Raw genomic sequence first — 21,685 nt, 5'->3', positions numbered from 1 at the left:
TTGTTAATATCTCTTAGGAGAGTACACTGTTGGATGCTACCTATATACAGTATATTTTTAGTTACTACATTTTCTGTTTTCAGCTGAAGTTGATTCATCAGCCTTTCTAAACTCATTCTTATATTTGTATATTCTTTTGGGCTTTCTACATAGATAAGCATACATTCTTTTTGTTTTGTTTTGTTTCTTTACAGTCATTAAGTCTTTCCTTTTTCTAGTTTTAGGCATTGTTCAAGTGCTGGGAGTATAGCAGTGAACAAAACAAAGTCTCTGCTTTCACCAGGCTGATATTCTAGTGGGGGAGGGTGTAGAAAATACACAAATTTATGTGATGGAGTGCTTTAAATAAACAAGTGTAAGGGTGCTATTTAGATAGGGTGGTTGGAGAAGTCCTCTCTGATGAGATGAACTTTGAGCAGACCTTCTAATGAAGTAAAGGAATAAGAGTGTCTCTGAGGGGACAGCATTCCAGCAGAGGGAAAATCAAATGCAGAGATGAGATGAAAATGTGTTTGGTGTGCCAAAGAAGAACAAGGAGGCAGAAGTGACTGAGTTGGAGTGAGGGTGGGTAAGAGTGATAGTTGATATGGTTGCAGAGATAGTGAGAGGCCAGAAAATGGAAGACTCTCCACATTGTCATTTTTCTCTGCAAATGATGGAATGCCATTAAATTTCTGAATAGGGAATCTATACAATCTAAGTTGTGTGTGTGTGTGTGTGTGTGTGTGTGTGTGACTGATGCATGGGCAGTAGGGTGTAAGGAGTTGAAGGAGGAAACCAGTTAGATGGCTATCCCAACTGAATTGCTGGAAATTCTACTCTTATCATGCTATATTACTATCCTGCCTCTGTTCAACTATTCCCACCCCATTTTATTTGGTAAATTATAAATATGTGTGTTTTCTCTTTGCCAAACCACAGAACCGTATCAAAGATCAATATTCCCTGTTGTCAAGAATCCAAAATCAAATTCAAGAAAGTCATCACTGTGTGTTTGTTGTGATAATCCCACAGAAGGAAGGCCTGACCCTTGATGCCAGAGCATGAAAGGGTACACTTTCTGAGACATTTTGATACCTAAGCAGCGAAATGAAAACAGAAGTTAGTCAACAGTAATAAGATATTTCTCATTAAGTGCTTATTGTTTTCCAGATACTGTTCTGCTCAGTGATTTACATGTATAATTTTATTTCCATGACTGTATGAGTTGAATCATATTACTATCCCCATTTTAGCATTTAGTGAGACTGAGGTAAACAGAAATTAAATAATTTGCCCTGAGGTCATACAGTGAGTAAAATCCAGATTAAGACCCAGGTGTATAACTCCGGGATCTAGAAGGCTCCCCATTGTTAAAAAGATCACTGGTAACCCAACCTCAAAGGTAATTCATCCAAAAGAATAATTTGGTGTTTCTGATTAAATTAAGGAATTTCCCCAGATACCATTAGGAAAAAAATCAAATGTAAGTAACAACATTCTACAAGCTAAACAGCTGTACTTTCCAATGAAGAAGATTAGTAATGCAAGGACAATTTGAAAGTGGGAAAGTGGCCATAGGAATTCAGAATTTTAGTGTACCTCTACCAACATAAAGCTAGAAGGGATACTATTTCTGTACAGGAGGAGAATTTTTTAGACAAATATTTCTGAAGTGGAGAAGAACAAACTAGGAAATTACAAATTAGCCTTTAAACCTCTCTTGCCCACGCTCCTGATCCACTTAGCATTTACATTCTTATCTGTAAATTCATAAATTAACATTCTGGTTTATTAATACTTCGATAATTTGGGTGTCTGACGCAAAACAGACTGAGGGATCCAGCGTTTTCAATAAGAAAATTTCTGACCGTCAAAACTGAGGCATTGGTCCTGGAAGAGCTGGAAAGAAGAGGCAGGGAAACTTTCCGGGTCTGCTCTTGTTCTCTCAACAGTCATAGTGATTCTTGGAAAATGTATGTCCTTCCTCTTCAGGCCCCGCCGCGCCTTCCACCCAGGGTCATACAAACATGGTACTTTAACTGCACCAAGACGAGGACGTGAACCCTGATGTCCTCGCCTCTCCACCACTTCCTGAGGCCCCAAAGCGCCGGGACACACCTCTGAGCAAACCTAGGCCGCTCGGCCGTCCCCGCTGCTCGACCGCCTCGCTCAGTCCCCGCTGGAGTGCATCGTGATTCCCCAGGCGGATGGGGGAGGCCAAGACCGTGAAGTTTTTTCCCTGGATTGCTCCTCACAGCCTTCGCGGACCTTCGGGCTTCCGGCCCGGAGCTCCAACTTCGAGTTCCCTTCTGTAAAGTCTGGGTCAGCACTGGGAGGTCGCCGCGGGTGCGGGGCTTCCAAGGTGCCTGGGAGCCCTCAGGCCTCCGGCTGAAACCAACGAAGCCCTTCTCAAATTACATGTTAAAAAGCATTAAAATAGGATAACAGAGAAAAGCAGTTATACTACAGAAAAAGCTATCAAACAAAATAATTTCCGGTATATCAATGTGTACTTTTTCATTTCAGTTCAGTGCAGTTCAGTCGCTCAGTTGTGTCCAACTCTTTGTGACCCCATGGACGGCAGCAGGCCAGGCTTCCCTGTCCAGCACCGACTTCCGGAGCTTGCTCAAACTCAGGTTCTTCGAGTCGGTGATGCCATCCAACCACGTCATCCTCTGTCATCCCCTTCTCCTCCCGCCTTCAATCTTTCCCAGCATCAGGGTCTTTTCTAACGAGTCAGTTCTTCGCATCAGGTGGCCAAAGTATTTGAGCTTCAGCTTCAGCTTCAGCATCAGCCCTTCCAATGAATATTCAGGACTGATTTCCTTTAGGATTGACTTGCAGTCCTCCTTGCAGTCCAAGGGACTCTCAAGAGTCTTCTCCAACACCACAGTTCAAAAGCATCAATTTTTTGGCGCTCAGCTTTCTTCACAGCCCAACTCTCACATCTATACGAGACTACTGGAAAAACCATAGATTTGACTAGACAGATCTTTGTTGGCAAAGTAATGTCTCTGCTTTTTAATACGCTGTCTAGGTTGGTCATAACTTTTCCAAGGAGCAAGCATTTTTTAATCTCATGGCTGCGTTCATCATCTGCAGTGATTTTGGGGCCCAATAAAATAAAAAGTCTGTCACTGTTTCCACTGTTTCCCCATCTATTTGCCATGAATTGATGGGACCAGATGCTATGATCTTCATTTTTTCAATGTTGAGTTTTGAGCAGCTTTTTCACTCTCGTCTTTCATTTTCATCAAGAGGATCTTCAGTTTCTCTTCGCTTTCTGCCATAAGGGTGGTGTCATCTGCATATCTGAGGTTATTGATATTTCTCTCAGCAATCTTGATTCCAGCTATTAAATATTAAACATCAAGACCCATCTTATGACTACTGTAACTTTGAAACAGTTAAGCATGAGATATCTGTAACATACTTTGTATCTCAAGTATGGATTATGGAAATGTAACAGTTCTGCTCTACAGTTCTTCTGACCTACAGTTCTTCGTTGCCTACATTCATCCGTGAAGGATATACAAAATTTCAGTTAGAGGTTAGGGGTTTTAAAGACGTAATTTTTTTTTTCCTATCCAAGTTCACCAGTCCCCAAGTTAAGAAACCCAGCAAAAATGCTTAACACAGTAACTGGCACATTGAAAGTCCCATCACACATGTAGATATTAGTATTTTTATTATTACTTTTGTCACATTTGTTCAAATTTCTTTTAGGTGACCATGATGAAGTTAACCACATGAAATCTTGAGAGAGCATAAAGATAAATGTTCAAGCCACTAATTTAGTCATTAAATTTTTTTTTGAGGCATAACAGACATATAGTATTGCATTTGTTTCAGATGTACAATGTAATGATTCACTATTTGTATGCATTGTGAAATGATCACTACAATAAGCCTAGTTAGCATCCATCACCTAACAGTTACAATTTTTTTTCTTATGACACTTTTGAGATTTACTTTCTCAGCAACTTTCAAATATATGAGGAAGTGTTTTTAACTAAATTGATTTTATTTAATAACATATTTCCTTCTTCAGGAGATCTTCCCAGCCCAGGCATGGAACCCATATCTTCCACATTGCAGGTTGATTCTTTACTGCTGAGCAACTGGGAAAATCAATAACTAAATATATAACATATTTAGCTATATATACACACACACACACACACACACACACATATATATATATATTCATTTAGATATGAGTGCTAAAAACTGCTGTCTGCCACTCTAGCCGAGTGTGGTATAAAGGAAAGGAAAATTTGAATTTGGTGCTTGTAGGGAGTATAGGGTTGTTAAAGTGAAAGAGAAGACGATATACTTTTAAGGGTTAAATTTCTTGATTTATCCAGCAATATTTTTAGAGCTTTGATTATGTGCCAAGGCTAAAAGACAGGCCCAAGGGCTTTGCCTTCACCAGAGAATGATGGTATTCAGCTTCCAGAGACAGAGAAAAAGCTCACCCATCTGCAAAGAAGAATAGAAAAAAGCAAAAGTGAAAAGTTCCAAAGTTTGACTCCTTAGTTTCTAAACCATTCATCCTTGCAAGGAAAAACTCAAAGGCTGCTTTGCACAAAGGATTTAGCTTTAAGCATGACCTTTGATGAGAAGACCTGGAAAGTGCCCATGTCTTTCCACAACCCTGCAGCCACAAGTTGAGATTAGATGAAGCATGAGAGTAAAGAAACAGGTTGGAGAAAAATTCAGTCAGTCCCCTACATATGAGCGAGTTTGGTTCTGAGAGCGTATTTGTTAAGTCTAGTTTGTTGGTAAGTCCAACAAAGTTAGCCTAGGTACCCAGCTAACACAATCGGCTGCATAGTACTGTACTGTAACAGGTTTAAAACACTTTTCACACAAAAAATAAAACATTTTTAATCCTATAGTACAGTACCTTAACCAGTGGAACTACCTCAAGGTACCTAGGCTTTATGGGTGGAGGATGCAGGTTTTGACTGGTAAAGCAAATGATTAGAATTACTTTTTTTAAAACGTATTTTTAAATTGAAGTCTCCCATGGCTGAGAGGTAAAGAATCTGCCCGCAGTGCGGGAAATGCTGATCTGATACCTGGGCTGGGAAGATCCCCTGGAGAAGGGAACCCACCTCAATATTCTTGCCTGGAAAATACCATGGACAGAGGAGCCTGATGGGTTACAGTCCGTAGGATCACAAAGAGTCAGACGTGACTGAACACACACACACAGCTAATTTACAATAGTATATAAGTTTCAGGCATACAACATAGTGATTCATAATTTTTAAAGATAATACTCTATATTTATCATAAAACATTGACTATATCTTCTGTGCTGTACAATATATCCTTGTAGCTTATTTTATACATAGTAGCTTGCACCTCTTAATCCTCTACCTAGAAGTCGTTTGACTTTAAGTGCTTGAAGATATATAAGCTAGTGGGGACAGGTTGAGAGATGAAGAAAATAGTATAGAATGGAGATATAATTTGTCTGTATATAATTTAATACAGTGTCATTTTATAACTAACATATAAACTGCTCACCTCCGGGAACTAGAGTAACATTCTTGGCAAGTCTGTCAATTAGCCACATAGCCCTTTGTTGTAGCATCTGAATTAGCATCCAAGCAGACCTTTGTTGTTGGCACACACCTCAGGAGGGTTGGTGTTTTAACCCACTAAGATCCAAGCTGCAAAATGGATAAGTTCAAGTGGTTGACTTCTCTTTCTAGCTCAAACTTCCCCCAAAGGCTGCATGTAGAATCCTTGGACTCTCATCTAACTATACATACTGATTTATTGGTAAGACTTTCATCTTCTCAAGAAGTGTAGCAGCTCAACATTTGAAAATACTCAATTTTGTGACCAGCCCCCCTCACCACTTATCATGTTTAATTAAAGTTAGAAAAAGTTTCTTTTCTTTTGAAAAAACTGTGAGCATTATTAAAAAACAAACAAAAATCTATGGAGTCACAGCCCAAATGCACTTTCTTAGAGAGAGAAAAAGACTTCATCGACAGTTGAGTGGCCTTATCAAAGTTCTAAGGTGGTAAGAGCTTAAAGGAGAAATTTTTTATGTGACTCATTGCAATAATAATGATGATTAGAAAAAAAATAATGATGATTAGATTGGGTTACTTCTTCTGCAGTATTTTTCTTGCTGCAAATGCTACATTCTCTGAGGACGGCCTCAAGGTTCTCACATTATTAGGCTGTTATGCTGCCTACCACACCAACAAGTCAACTGACAAGGAGTATTCTGTTATTCTTTTCTAGATGTTTTATAAATTGTTTGATAACTGCAGTGGAAGCCTGGATTCTTAACCTCTGGACTGCCAGGGAAGTCCTTGATTATTTTTAATAGCAAGGTAAAATCTTATTTGTCTGTTATTTGCTGGATCCATTAGGATGAAATTTCCACTTTGGGGAATTACCAAATGCCAAGTTATGCTTCTTCAGTAGTTCCTAACAGGGCAAAGATAGTGTTGGTGCCACTGTGCTGAGGTGACCTGAGGCTTAGGAGTCTCTAGAAGAGAGAACTTGGATTTAGAGGAAAAGACAATGCTGGCAGATTACTCAGGGTGTAATAGGAAAGAATAAGTTACTTTCACGTTTGTATTCTGTTGCTTTTGCTACAAGTTAGTCACTAAAGGGATGTTGGCTATTAGCTGAGATTATAGGTGAGAGCTCATCTCTGGGAACCCTGCCTTCCATGTAATGAATATTAAACTAAAATAACTTTGTTTAGCTCACAGGACACCTGACTAGGCCCGACAGGAAATGGTTGCAGAAAGGAAGAAATTAATATATCCCAGAACCAGGACTTTGCCTCCTCCCCTTTCAGTATAAAAGAAACCTGATTTCTAACTTAGAGAAGATGGTTCTTTGGGACACTAGTCCACCATCTTCTCAGTCTGCTGACACTGAATAATGTTGCTATTCCTTGCCCTAGCAACTAGTTTCTCAATTTATTGGTCTGTCATTCTGCAAGCAGTATGGGCCTGGTCTTGGTAACAAGCACAGTACCTATTGTTCTGTACTGTATGTTACATTTCATTTTTATTATCACCTTACAGCCCAGTGATTCCAAATGAGGGTGATATAAAATGAATTTAAGGATGGGTATCATCCAGCATTTTTGAGACTAACATAGAATCCAAAATAGAATGCAATACATGTGGTAAGTGGTAATTCAGGCAACTTTTTGTCCCTGTTACATGTGTGTAGGGGTCCAGATGTAAACTAAAGAACAAATTGATCATGGCCAAAGAAGTTTGGAAAGCTCTGACCCTGGGCCATGATTTCTGAGTATGGCACCACCTCCTCTGTACAGTTTACCTGGGCATCCTTAAAGCTGAGCGCTGAGCGGAGCTCACCAATGTAGGGAAGAGAGAGCAGTTCTGCACATTGGTTGCTTTTCAAGAAAGAGTTTGGCCTTTGATAAATTGTGACCAATGAAACTTTTAATTGTGTTCCAGAATCTAGGTGAAATGTGGGCTCTGACTTCTGGTTAAAAGGCCCTTCTACAGTCTGAAAATATCTTGGGTTATGATAACTATGCCATGCTCATAATCCCTTCTTGTTTCTTTAGTGAAATCAGTCTATGATTTGAGCTTACCTTCCTTTCCGTTACCGTTTTTGGGATAAACATGTAACAAGAGGGAAGAAAACAAAGCCGCCCGAACAGGGACTTGAACCCTGGACCCTCAGATTAAAAGTCTGATGCTCTACCGACTGAGCTATCCGGGCTCGCATAGATGATGGCTAATACATTAGTTATAGTCAATTTATGTATATATTCAGACGAGCCGTTTTAGACAATCCAACTGTGATTACGGTTCAGAGTTGGCTATTCGGAAACTGCTTGACATAGAAACTCAGCCACAGTCTTCTTTTAGGCCCAGATATAACCATATTACATTAATTATAATGTCTCCCCAGTTTCTTTCTCTCGCTCTAGTATAGATAAACGCTACGTGTATAAATAAGCACTATATCTCTATGTTGCATATAGAGATATGTACAATAGTATTATACAGAATTCAGCGCAGTCAAAAACTGCAGAATGTTGGCCTTTAGTTCCTAAGTTTCCCAGAGAAATAAGTCAAATAGTCTATATCTGGGCCCAAAGTACTTTCAAAAGGAAGTCAATCCAGAGATGATAACTTTAAGGGGTAATTAAATCATCTTTCGGTCGCACTTTGGACACCTGAATGTGGGTCGAGGGACTGAGGGAGCGACATGATTTCATATTGGGTCTCAGCTAAACTTTGAAAAAGACAAAAAAAAAAAAAAAAAGAAAAGAAAGGAGAAGAAGCTTTAAAAGGCCAGTCCCACTCTTTTTTTTTTTTCCTCGTCAGGTATCCTTCGGTCTCTACGTTAAATGCTTGACAGGGGTCCAATCACCGTAAGGCTCTCTCCACTCGGGATGCCGGTGAGTGTTGCCCCATTAACCATTGCAAGATTTCACTGAAAATGCAAAGAATTTAACTTAAGCATTCAGAAAATCTTAGTTACAGAGGAGGAAAAATCAAATTCAAAGCATTGGGAAGAACTGCAAAGAGTTATTTTAGGGGTCGGGGATGTAGCTCAGTGGTAGAGCGCATGCTTCGCATGTATGAGGCCCCGGGTTCGATCCCCGGCATCTCCAGATCCTTTTACGTAAATGATCTATGACTATTTTGTATCCTAGTCTAATTTTTCTATGGTTCCCTTTTAGCCACGACGTATAGAACTGTATACGTAGAGAGGGACGCAGGATAACCTTGAGGTAGTTTAGGATATTTTTATCCGAAATGAATGAAATTGAAAACGCAGCACAACACACTCAGTGTATATATGGCCGAAGAGGAACCTGGAAACTTGGAACGGTTACCTGAGGTTAACTGGTCCGGAAACAGTGAAAGGGGAGGAGAGGCTATTGTTGCTGAGTCATGGTACTAAAAAAGTAGGACAAATGGGAAAAGAACGAAGGCTTCTTTGGTGTAGGTAAATCCAGTGGCTCAGATACATCACTCTATTCATAATAGCAAAAAAGAAAAAAGAAAACAAATAGCGAGAACCGGAGTAGTTTCTTATTAAAGCTTGGAAAAGCGTAGGGCGACAGGTGGCCGGTTAGCTCAGTTGGTTAGAGCGTGGTGCTAATAACGCCAAGGTCGCGGGTTCGATCCCCGTACGGGCCACAGTTTGGCTTTTAACTCTGTAGTGTAGTTTTGACTACTTACCAATTCAGGGACTGACCCACGAGGCAACCTGCTGCATGATTTTGCCACAGACCAAACCATCCGAGGGAGTCCGGGCCACCCGTGTTTTGGGTAAGTCAGAGTGCTCGAAGTTTTGCCCTAGAGAAGTAGAAAAACAGCAGGACACTGTGTGTGTGTGCGTGTGCGTGTGCGTGCGCGTGCGCGTGTGTGAAATTCCATGGACAGAAGAGCGGGACACTTGAGGAATTATTAAATTCATTAGAAGGAAAAACTGTCACCAGCTTGTTTAGTGGCCACTGTCCTCAAAATAGTCTGAAACATACTGAGATGCAGGGCAAGTGTCAATGATCTCTGATTTCTCAGTTGAGGATTCCTTTTTGACTAGATCATCCCTCACCTGAAGGGAGGACTCTCACCTTGAGAATAGTTTTCTTTCTACTTTTAATTTTGTAGTTTTTTTGTTTGTTTGTTTTGTTTTGTTTTTAAGTAAGAAAGGACTAAACCCTTTTCCAGAATCTTCCTTGCCGTCTGTCAGCAACCATTCGGTCCAGGTTGGTAGACACCAGTTGTCCCTCTGTTCCACTCCTTGATGTTAACGCCTCCTGAATCAGTCTCGTTTTCCACTAAAATCGACTTTCAGGACCCTAATTATGTATCCCCTTGTTCCTTGTACAACGAATTTTCGTTCTTTATTCACCACCTCAGAGCTTTATATCCCGTTGAGTGAATTGTCACTATTTTCGTCGAAAATACTAAGATAAGTCAAGCTCGTCAAAAATGCAGCTTATTGGGCCTCATCCCGCAGGGACTTTGACTCAGTAGATTTGAAGAAGATTATAAATTTCTGCATTTTAAATAAATGTCACGGTTGTTTCTTACAAAGGATGGATCAGTGACTTCTGAGAAATAAGGCTTTATACAAACCAAGCTTCGAAGAACTGGGCTGCGGGGAAATCCAGGGAAGTTCTGAGCCAAGTCGATCTGGTTTTGAAACTAGGAAGGGAGGATAGAAGGGAAAGAGAAACAGTAGGGGAAATGTAGTTTATAGTTCTGTACATCTACAAATGAAACTGACCACAAATGAAGAGCGAGAAGCTAAATATTTAATCCGTTTTAAAAAAACGGATCAGCAATGGGGGCTCGTTGGTCTAGGGGTATGATTCTCGCTTAGGGTGCGAGAGGTCCCGGGTTCAAATCCCGGACGAGCCCAGGTTTTGTCTGCCCACCCTGTAGAATTTTTGTTAACCCAAAAGAAATTGGTACATTTGCTGTTAAGTTAAACTGTTGTATTTTCGTGTAGAAGTATGTAGGCTGTGCACGCACCTGATTCCAATAAGCAGCTTGATAATTTAAGAGAGGCAAGTACTTTTCAGTTTTGGCTCTTATTCACTTTTCCAACAGCTATAAACTGACTCTTGCAAAGCCAAATATTTCTGGTTATTCTAGAAGTTCCAACTCCACGGTTGTGGCCATATGAAATGTATAGGAAGACGATGGTCACATCTCAATTCAATGTTATCCATCATTCATTCATCACATCAAAGAAATGGGTTCAAATGAAAAAATCAAATATTTACCTATAGAGTTGTGAGGCTGGAAACTTTTGTACAAGTTTTTTTCGGCTTTCCTTGTTGCGTTTTCCTGCCTTATTTAGGAATAGGGGTTCTGCTTGTTTACGGAGAAGGGGCACTTTTTCCGTTCTGCTGGAACCTACTGTTGGTATACTCTTTAAACAGATATTTGTTTAGCATATTACAATCAATGAACTTTTGCAATCTGTGGTAAACAAAATACACAAAAATCATTGAATTCTATATTACAGTGGTTGTCAAACATTTTATGTTAAAATACAGTTGCAACACCCCTTCCCACCTCCCTTTTCTATGTGTGTAAATTTTGATTATGGAGAAGGACAACAAATGAACGAGCATAAGGGGCCTGAAAAGGAAGGAGAAAACAGCAGGGAATTCCTTCAGGACCCCAGCTACACAGCGTGGCAAGAGGGGCCAGGGTTGACAGGTGATAGAAACAGGAAAGGAATGTCTCAGCGGGTTACGGAGAAGGCCTTGTGCAGTGTCTGTGTTCGAGGGACTGAGCTTGTAACCAATCGCCTTGTCAACCAGGCCTGAAGCTCTGGGAGTACCAGAGTTGGGGGTCACCCTTAGGACGTTCAGATTACTACTCTCGAATTCCAGAAATAGTTTGTGGTCTACCAGTACAGGTTGGTAAGAATTAAGAGGAAGACGGAAGAAATAGTGAAAGTGATTGGAATGAGCTCCAATAATTTCTAATAATGCTTACATTCTTTGCCGTTTCATATCATTTAGCTTATATAACAAAGCAGTCAAATAAAATCTAGAATCCTATAATCACCGTCGGTCCAGGAAGTCTGTTCGACATAGTCTCTTAATTCATTAAGACCGGCTTGGTTGCCAGCCGCCCGGCTAGCTCAGTCGGTAGAGCATGAGACTCTTAATCTCAGGGTCGTGGGTTCGAGCCCCACGTTGGGCGACGGGGTAGTTTTTTTCCTCAATCTTTTTCTCAGCTAGATTTCCACACCTTCCTAATCTCCGAAACGAAGTTCCCCACCGTTGCCGGACATGAGAAACTTTGGATTCCCAAACTATCCAGTACTGAATTATGTAATCCTGGTGATCCGCTACAGTTTACTGGCTCTGTTGTACTATTCGGGCCGGCTTTCTGGCTCCACGAAGTTAAGCCTTATCGCCCCCTGGCGGCAACGCATCTTTTCTGGCCTTAGAGCTTTTATTTCGCTTAAGAGATACGAGGTCTCATTGGCTTTGTATATTTAAACTTATGGAGTGGTTCCCCATCAAAAACGATTTAGGACGCAAGGATGTTGGGAAAGGTCAAGTGTGAAGATGGAGAAGACAATCCAAACAAAGGAAACAGTTTTGGGGACAGAGGCAGCAATGTTCATGCAATTTTGAGAATGGTGATTCTACTTTCTGGCTCAAGCAAGTGCCATTAGGTAGTAACGAGAGACAGATTTTCTATTACCACTATCCCATATACCCTTTCAGCTCCTGATCACCCACACATAAACATCACAACGGATCTCCTTATAGATGGTAATGGGGGCTTCCCTGGTGACTCATGGTAAAGAAACCTGCCAATGCAGGAGGTGTGGAGTCGATCCCTGGGTTGGTCAACCCCTGGAAAAGGAACTGGCGGGATCCAGTCCATGGGGTCAAAAGAGTCGGACACGACTTAACCACTAAACAACAATAACACAGCATAGATGAAAATTCAACCCACAACAGGTTGAAACTGCCTACAAAATAAAATCTAAAGATTTAAGCCTGGTTTTTAAAGTGCAAATTGCATTTCTGCCATTCTATTTTGAATGGAAGTGTGGATAGTCAAGACCAACTTTAAAGTCAGAATATCAGCTTTATAAATTTAAAATTAAAAAAAAAAAAAAAACACCACTAAGTGCCCCAGTGTGTGGGGGGTTTTTTTGTTGTTTGTTTGTTTTTTGTGTTTTGGCTGCCCTGGGTCTTCGCTGCCGTGCCCGGGCTTTCTCTCGTTGTGGAGAGCAGGGGCTGCCCCCTCGATGCCGTGCGCGGGCTCCTCTCTTTGCGGAGCACAGGCTCCACGGCGCGTGGACTTCGTGACTGCAACCCTTGGGCTTTAGAGGGCAGGCTAACTAGCTGCGGCGCTGGGTTCTGCGGAAAAGTGCAAATCTTCCCAGATCAGGGATCGAACCCCTTTTCCCTGCACTGTACGGCAGATTCTTATCCATTTCACTACCCGGGAAATTTCCCTAGTGTGTTTTTCATTGCTTTCAAATTTCGGAAGGCAAAATTCGTGCGAAAGTTTGCCTAGTGTATATCAGAGCAAAAGGAGTTAGATGTTAACCTTATCTATGTCGCTCTGAAAACCTGATAATTTTAACTGTACCTATTGAGACCCAAAGCCCCAGAACTATTGATAATTGTATTGAAAGAGTGCCCACTTCTGGGCACGCTGGAGACATGACTGTTTACCACTCTCCAACCTTCCCCATCCAAATCTTGCTTTTTTCTTTACTCAGGAACCTGAATATTGTTATTAAGATATCCAATGTTATATTCATTTCTAAAACTATTCCATATTTCACCTATTTAAATCAATAGCACCTATGGCTGGGCATATGGAATCACGTTTTAAAATAAGTTGATACCCTACTATTTGGAAGTATTGCCAGTATAAACACAGTAAAACTGAGAATCACGAGTCAACTGAAAATGGATCGACAAGCAGCAGCTTTCCTAGAACGTAACTGTTTTCCAGTTTCCTTTAAAGACAAGAAGTCTTTCAGATCAATTGATGAACATATTTTTATTAAGCACCTTTTTCAAGTTGGATACCTATTACAAAATTAAGGTGGTTGAAGTGACTTTTAAAAAATAGGTGACAGTGACAGAAATAGAGTTAAGAAATTACCAGTATTTATCCACTAAAATCAAGGGAACTGAGACCCTGTTTCTGATTTATATGAACATTTTATTTACTAGAGAGAATACTCATTGAACATTTACAGACCACATGTTGTGGATATCAAACCCTAAGTCTTATTGTAAAGTACGATTTCCCTTTGCTTACTCAGTAGCCTCTGCTTAATGTTTTGGTTTCCTGGTATGATAAAAACTATAAAGGGATGTCCTACACAGAGGAACAAATATTACTGGTGTTAATAAGTCATATGTCCTATTGTCAATTACCTTAATGGATTTCTGGTGTATAAACAATTTTTTGTGTTGCTTAGAACAGATTGCCTTTTCCCAGTCTTATGGCCATTGGGCTATCTTGTTAAAATTGAGTTGACCTAGTTAAAAAGTGAATTTCTGAACCCAAGACCCATGCAAACATCTCCAAGGCCAAGACCATCCCTGAACTTGGTCCAGAACACAAGCTAACCTTAGACCTAACACTTCAACTGCAAAGGAAGGTGGTTAAAAAGAGCATAGGTTTCTGCTGATTTCTTACTCTACTTGGGCTGCCAGAACAAAATACCACAGACTGGGTAGCTTAAATTAAAAAATTTTTATTTTCTTGCAGTTCTGGAGGCTGAGAAGTACAAGATTAAGGCACTAGCTGATTCAGTTACTGGTGAGCACTTTATAAAGGGCTGTCTTCTTGCTGTGTCTTCAAAGGCAGAAACAGGGAATGAGCTTCCTGAATGTCTCTTCTTTCAAGAACACCAATCAGACTTTAATTACTTCCTTATTCCAAATACAGACACACTGTGGGGGTACAAAAGAAAAAAAACACATATAACATTTTGGAATTCAGGAATTTGATACATAGTAAGCTCTCACATACTTGTTGAAAGAATAATTTAGTTGCATCACCTTAGAATACTTAGCACAATCTTTTATACATATAACATTGTTTAATAAATCCCACCTATCAAAATAACTAAAAAAAAAAAAAACTTAAGTGGCTTTTTCTTAGGACAGATAATCTGAAAGCAGAGTCCAGACTTTCTGTTCATGACTACAGTTTAACTGATCCTGGATTGAGCCAGATATCAAAGAGAAGCCAGAGGTCAGTAATTTAAGAGGCTGCCTACAATAACATGTTAGATCTGAACTTGGGAAGACAGTCTCTGAAAGAAAAGTTAAGTCAGACACAATCACAATTTTGTGAATACATGGGTCTACAATTTTGTACTTCTCCAGAGACTCCCATGAGCAGGATGAATTGAGATGTTTTTTGGTGCCACCTTGGTGTTTTCTACAGAGTATGTTGCACCTGCATGTATCAAAAGTCTATCAACTCATTTGCCAGTCAATTTTACTCAGGAATGTGGGGAAATTAGAATTGGGCCTCAAGTCCAACGGAGCCCCTGGTCCTGTTCATTCATTAATATTCCTCTCTTTCAACCATCTGAGTGGCTCCTATCTTTGTTTTATTGTTTTCCTTCTTATTTTTTAGTCTAGGGCAATCTTTTTTCCAATTCCTTTTCTTCTTATAGTGAGTGCATTGTTCCTCTCTCAATTGTGGCTTACCTCTCTTCTAGTTACTTGCCTTCCAGGAATCCAGGGCCCCTGCCAGCCGATTTGCATCTTCTTTTCTGTCGTTGTTCCCTGTTGTTGAACACTTTAAAAGCCACATCTGCTTTCATTCCGAATGCAGCACCTAACTTTTGTAACATTCTTCTTATATCTGGTGCACTTTGCCCAATGAAGGTCATGTTTACCATCATATTCTCAGGGGCCTTAGGGTCTCCATCAGTGTAGCGCCCATAAGCTTGATAAATTCTTTCTAGAAACTCTAATGGGATCTTCATTGGGTTTTATTGGTATCTCCAGAATTTTGTTTAAGCTCTTTTGCTTAGGTACGTGCTAAGATACACTTTCTGTAATGCTCTAGATGTGGCATGTCTCCGTTTCTAGGATCCCAGTGAGGCTCAGTGGTAGGAACTGCCTGATTTGCTTCTGGAGTTCCATCTGGGTCCGCTAGATGAAGTGGGTGCGCTTCCTCTCTAGCTTTGTCAATGACCATCTTCCTTTTAATCTCAGTCACCATCAAATTCATAAGGGTGTGAATGTCCGCCCAAGAGTGATGGTGAATGGCAAAGACAGAAGTGAAGAGTTCAGTCAGGTGGTGTGGGTCCTCTCGGTAAGGAGGGTTACGATTTTTCCAGTTAAATCTGAAGTTGAGAATGGACTGTGCATCTATAGACATCCGGCTGGTTGGCCTTTTGCCTTAAAGCCTCCTACAGGATATCCGCTCAAGAGGCATTGCCCCGTTTTGAAAGTGGCTCGTGGTCCAAACTGAGTGCCCTGTGGGGCCTTAGATGGTGATATGAAACTAAGTGCCTGTACCCCAGGGATTAACATAGAAACTTCTAATCGTTCCCCGTAAGTAGGGAAAAGATGAAGAGGTGGAAGGAGTGAGTAGGTCCGCGGCATGGGAGCGATCTGAACAGTCACATGGTCAGATAGGGGAGCCCTATTGGCCAGAGTGGGATTTAAGGTGTGACATAACATGCCCTCACTCTTATTTTCTCCTGCTGCCTTTCATACAACAGATTTTCTCTTGGATTTCCTTTCAGACTGCTGCACTGTAGGCTGGCAGTCATCTGAGTTCTTTTCCTCAATGCAATAGCATCAATGCTGTGCAAAGGGAATCTCACCCTTTTCCCTTGCCCTTTCACAAAACAATTCCAACTGCCAGACTGCATAGTAATTGAGTGAGTCCTTCAGGTGTCATCCCTTTTCTGATCCTAATATATGTTGGAACCACACATTATCATAATAGAATATCATCTCTTTCTTAGTCATAGGTTCACAGCTATATTTTGCCCACTTATTTAAGATACCCCCCAAAAGGCTTTCCTTAGGGACAGATGGAGTATTTCCCATATTTAAAAGTTCAAGAACAACAAAGCCCCCAAAGCACAAACAAATCCCATCACTGAAAGCACACATCCCAACAAGAATGAATACACAGTAGAAGCAAACAAACCGGCTTACAAGTCGGGTAGAGTCCAACAAGTGCTCTCTCCAATAGGGTATCTCAATCAAACGCAAAACAAATTGGCCAGTCTGGTGGAGGAAAAGCCCCAGCTGTGTGGGCGAGGGTGTTCCCCATTGTCCACCGAGAGCGACTCACCGAGAGAGAGTTCTTCAGTTCCTAGAAGTTTGTTGATTCCTTGCTGCAAGCGTTCAGTGCCGCTTCAGGGGAGTTTGAAGGGGAAGATTCTCAGAACAAGTGGTGCCTGCAGCTGCCAGGGCCTTATCCTAGAATTGGGCAACCCACCTGCTGGCCTCTAGCAGCAAGGCCCTGACTGGCATCACTAAAGTTTGTGATCAAGTCCAAGCTCCTACTTCTCGTCCCACACAGGTCAATCCATAGAGAGATGAGGTGTTGGGGAAAGAAATAGCGACTTTATCCCCAAAGCCAACCGACTGCTGAAGATGGTGGTCAAATGGCCTCAAGAAACCTCTGGCCTGGCTTGGATGCTTGTGTCTTTTATGGAACAAAGAGGGGAAGGTGAGGCAATAAAGTTAAAACAAATAAAAAAAACCCAGTAAGTTGTTACAAATATTTCCTTGTTTTCACCAGACTCTGGAGGGGATTTGATAATTTTTCCCTTCCAGCATCCAACCATTCACAGGGGGGCTGGGTCAGGGTGTTTCCCCAGAAGCTAAACAAAGGCATTTTTCACCTTAAGCCCTCCGGCCTGGGAGGCATGGCTCCTGGAGAAGGGCTTTTACATATATTTTAATCCTTAGGCAACATCCCTTTAGTGATTAATTTATAGTGAAGCTAATAGAATGCAAAGGTTAAAGTGTTTAGTCGCTAAGTCTTGTCTGAGTCTTTTGTGACCTCTTGGACTGTAATGCTCCAGGCTCTTCTGTCCTTGGGATTTCCTAGGTAAGAATACTGGAGTGGGTTGCCACTTCCTTCTCTAGGGCATCCTCTCCATCCAGGGATTGAACCCGCAGTCTCCTGCTTTGGCCAGCGGATTCTTTACCACTGAGGAATGTGGGTTCAAAGGTTAAAGTAAAAGAAATATGTTTAAAATGGAGTCAGATTTATTCTTTCCTGTTATAGTAAGATTCAAAATTCGCCTCCCACCTACATCTCAGAATACTTATGAAGGCAAAAAAGAAAGGAACTCCAAAACTTTCCTGTTTCTTAACATTTTCACATTGTTATACTTTATTGTGTAAATATATGGAAAAGTAGGTTTGTTGCAGGGAAGAGCCAGTTCTGACGCTTTTTTGGAACTGTTTCTTTGACTTCCTTTGTGTTGCTTTTGTTATTATAATCATATATAATGGTCTGCCTCAGAGAACCCTGCCCCTGTGCCTGACTGTCAAACTCAGGTGCCTTTGTTCAGCTCACAGAGAAATAATCTGATGCTGCCTACTTGTGAATGGCTGCAAGAAAGAAGAAATGAACACATTCCTTTCACAAGGTGGCCATTCCTGGAGATGTTTTGCAAGACTGATGGCCCTTTTTACTTTACTTCCTCAACACCCTCCATCTCTGTTCTAGAAAAGAACGTGGCATCCAGACCCAGATAAGATGGTTCTTTTGAAGTATTAATCTGCCACCTTCTCCATCAGCTAGCTTTCAGAATAAAGTCCTATTCTTTGCCTCAACATCTGGTTTCTTGGTTAATTGGTCTGCAGGGAATAGAGCGAGTTTGGACTCGGTAACGTATGTCTCAACTACAAACTGGCACTTGCCATGGGTGCTTGCCATCTAACTCTACAAGCATTAAATCATGTGCTGCTGCAGCTGCTGACCTTCAACACCCCCTGAAAGGAGTTCCGGGTGGAGTGCAGAAATGAAGCAGTCTGTGCTCCAGGAAAACTGGTAGGATAGTTCTTCCAACAGTTAGATACTATCAGGAGGTGATTTTATGAACCCAATTCTAGCATCTCCTCAAATCTAGAACAGCACTAAAATCCTTCACGGTGATGATTGCTGTTCATGAGTAACAGAAGCTTCACGAGACCAGCAAAAACTTTCTGTAAAAAAAGAACCTGTGTTTGATTGCATGTACTTCCCCCTTACCAAAATCATATATATACTGACCTTCTCCCCAACCTCTTTGGAGCAGTTTCTCAGAGCTATCTCAGGCTGCAGTCCTCATTTTGTGCCAAATAAACTCGCAACTCTCATGTCCATTTTTTTCTAAGTCGACATATGGAAGAACCAGACGTGATTCTTGACCTACAAGAATTCAAGTTATTCACATACATACTCACACTTCACAGAATCTCTCAAATCTACTTGTTCTTTCCTGAAAGCTCGTTAAGGCCTGTCTTAACTGCCTGAATCTTCTGTATTGTAATGTGGAGTGGTAGAAAAGGAAGGAAGGAATGGATACTTACTTTTACAAAATGGATAGGACTAAGTACATCTATAAAATAGGATAACTTATTCCATCAGTTGGGATTGGGGAGGAGATAAATTTCATATTTAAAACATTCAGATTAGCCCCTCTCAAAACAGATGCTTCAGTTTTATGAAGACTTGAGGGGGTAAACTACCAGATTAAGTGATTAGCAACTTGCTTTTAAATGTTTAGTGGAAAGTTTTACTTTCGCTTTAGGTTAGAAGGATTCATTAACAAAACAAACCATTCATTACACACAAATAAACAATTTGAATTTATAACAGAGATCATTTGACTTAATTCTTAAAAGAAAAGAAATAGAAACAATAGAGAAGTAGCTGTGTTGTAGCCACGAGTTCTGGGAAACAAACTCTCTCAGGACAATGCAGATAATGGAGCGCAGTTTATTACACCGGCGGGCCCAAGACAGAGTCTCCTCTTAGCCAAGGACCAAGACCAGTTTTTGTGAAAACCTTATATACCCTAAGTGTATAAGGTTCTCTGAAACTAGTCTGAACAAAGGAAAAAGAAAGATACAATCAAAGTTAACCCGAGATCATATGCCTTATGCCTAGGTAGTTAACAGTGGACAATTATCAACAGGCCTGTGATCATGCCCCAATAAGCATAATAGAATGTATGATTCTATTTGGTTACACAGATAATTAGGGTATTCTTTTAGGTGATGAAGAACCCTGGGGCTCTTCCTTGCAGGGCCTGGTTTTCCAGGTGGTATGTGGTTTCCATAGATACTGGGCATAGAGCTCAAAGTCCACAGTCTGGCCCAAGATGGAGCCCTGCTTTCAAGATAGGGCCTGCTCTAATTCCTCCTTCAACAGCATACATATCATCAAAAGGGGACAACCTACATCCTCACTGGGACAGCACTGGGAAGTCCCAAGTGACAGCAATCTGGAGTCCCAGTTGGGAAAGTGTCCCAGGCAATGCATTCTTCTCACCCGAGAGACTTCAGATAGCAGCTTTGGAGGCTCCACTTGCCAACAAAGGTCCATCTAGTCAAAGCCATGGTTTTTCCAGTAGTCATGTATGGATGTGAGAGTTGGACCATAAAGAAAGCTGAGCATGGAAGAATTGATGCTTTTGAACTGTGGTGTTGGAGAAGACTCCTTAAGAGTCCCTTGGACAGCAAGGAGATAGAACCAGTCCATCCTAAAGGAAATCAGTCCTGAATATTCATTGAAGGACTGATGCTGAAGCTGAAGCTCCAATACTTTTGGCCACCTGATGCGAAGAACTGACTCACTGTGTCAGGGGAGTGTGTAATTTCCTCCGTTCTGTCTCGCAGGAAACAAAGATTTGACAGGGAGGACCAGTGTTTCAGCTCAGTTACAACTCAGTTTTATTCTGGGAGCAAAGTATAATACACCCTCGAGGCATGAGGGGGGGCCTACCCCAAAAGGGAGACCTCATGCTCTTGGCTTCCTCTGTTTATAAATTTTATCTCCTTCCCCCTGAGCCTGCCCTCTGTAAATTGGGCTAGCCAGGAGGACTGTTTGTTTCACCAGAGGTTCTCACTCCGGTCCACAGATTTTCTTTTGCTTCATTTCGCAGGCTTTTTCCTTTATCTTCTAGCCACCACAATTTTGAACTCCTTTTTCCTATTCTAACTACCTAACATTTGGAGAAGGCCCCGATGCTGGGAAAGATAGAAGGCGGGAGGAGAAGGGGACAACAGAAGATGAGATGGTTGGATGGCATCACCTATTCGACGGGCGTGAGTTTGAGCAAGCTCCGGGAGTTGGTGATGGACAGGGAACCTTCGGGGTCTCCCGGTGTCCCCCGGGCTGCAGTCCATGGGGTCGCAAAGAGTCGGACACGACTGAGCAACAGAATTGAACTGAGCTTGTAATCCCAGGCTGCAAAAAAGCAGCTCTGGTTTTACTTTTACATTATTACAATGCTTTTTGTTTTATCTTGCCAGTCATAGGTTAAACCCCAGGCACGGCTGGCCAGACCTGCCGGGGCTCAAGGATTTCAAGACCTGCTCCCTTTCTTGTCTAAAGTACCCCCTGACTTGCTACGCTTGCAGGCAGGCTCGGAATCCCGGCAAGGTCCAGGCAGATTAGAAACTGTTCAGAGGCCTGCTATCCTGCTTCTGAAGCTTGAATAAGACTGCCTCCATTTAAATTTCCCTAACACCTATTCAGAAACTGACGAACAAAAAGCAAATATTTGTGCCATGGAAGAGTGAACGCTAGTCTCAGTGTTCTACTTGCACAAGGGGTTTGTTTGTCCAATGTGTATGGCTCCACCATATTGTTGCAGGAAGGGGGACCTCTTCCAGGGCCCGAAACTGGGCTGTTAGTTTGTTGCAGGAAGGGGGACCTCTTCCAGGGCCCCAAATCAGGCTCTTGTCTAACACTCGGAAATGAATTGTCCAAGGAGACACATGTGCTGACAAAGCAAGAGATTTTACTGGGAAAGGGGACCAGGGTGGAGAGCAGGAGGGTAAGGGAACCCAGGAGAACTGCTCTGTTACAGGGCTTGCAGTCTCGAGTTTTATGGTGCTGTCAGGCAAGTGTATGCTCTTCGGTTTTTGTTTCATCACAACAAAGATTTGGAGTGACGGACATTAAAGCCCCCCTCGGCGGGTCACAGCTCTCCGGTCTTGGACAGA

General features: G+C 41.6%; 5 non-coding genes across 5 annotated transcripts; 4 read left to right on the top strand and 1 right to left on the bottom strand.

Moving 5' to 3' along the window:
* Positions 1 to 7,652: 7,652 nt before the first annotated feature.
* On the bottom strand, positions 7,653 to 7,725 carry TRNAK-UUU (transfer RNA lysine (anticodon UUU)). The gene has a single exon. It is a non-coding gene; the product is annotated as a tRNA-Lys (tRNA).
* Positions 7,726 to 8,554: 829 nt separating this feature from the next.
* Positions 8,555 to 8,626, top strand: TRNAA-CGC (transfer RNA alanine (anticodon CGC)). Its single transcript has one exon. It is a non-coding gene; the product is annotated as a tRNA-Ala (tRNA).
* Positions 8,627 to 9,084: 458 nt separating this feature from the next.
* Positions 9,085 to 9,158, top strand: TRNAI-AAU (transfer RNA isoleucine (anticodon AAU)). Its single transcript has one exon. It is a non-coding gene; the product is annotated as a tRNA-Ile (tRNA).
* Positions 9,159 to 10,316: 1,158 nt separating this feature from the next.
* Positions 10,317 to 10,388, top strand: TRNAP-AGG (transfer RNA proline (anticodon AGG)). The gene has a single exon. It is a non-coding gene; the product is annotated as a tRNA-Pro (tRNA).
* A 1,229-nt stretch (positions 10,389 to 11,617) lies between these two features.
* Positions 11,618 to 11,690, top strand: TRNAK-CUU (transfer RNA lysine (anticodon CUU)). The gene has a single exon. It is a non-coding gene; the product is annotated as a tRNA-Lys (tRNA).
* Positions 11,691 to 21,685: the final 9,995 nt, after the last annotated feature.

The sequence above is a fragment of the Muntiacus reevesi genome, chromosome 20 (assembly GCF_963930625.1).
Source record: "Muntiacus reevesi chromosome 20, mMunRee1.1, whole genome shotgun sequence".
NCBI lineage: Eukaryota > Metazoa > Chordata > Mammalia > Artiodactyla > Cervidae > Muntiacus > Muntiacus reevesi.
The sequence above is the reverse complement of the archived record's forward strand: the minus strand, read 5'-3'. Positions and strand labels throughout refer to the sequence as shown.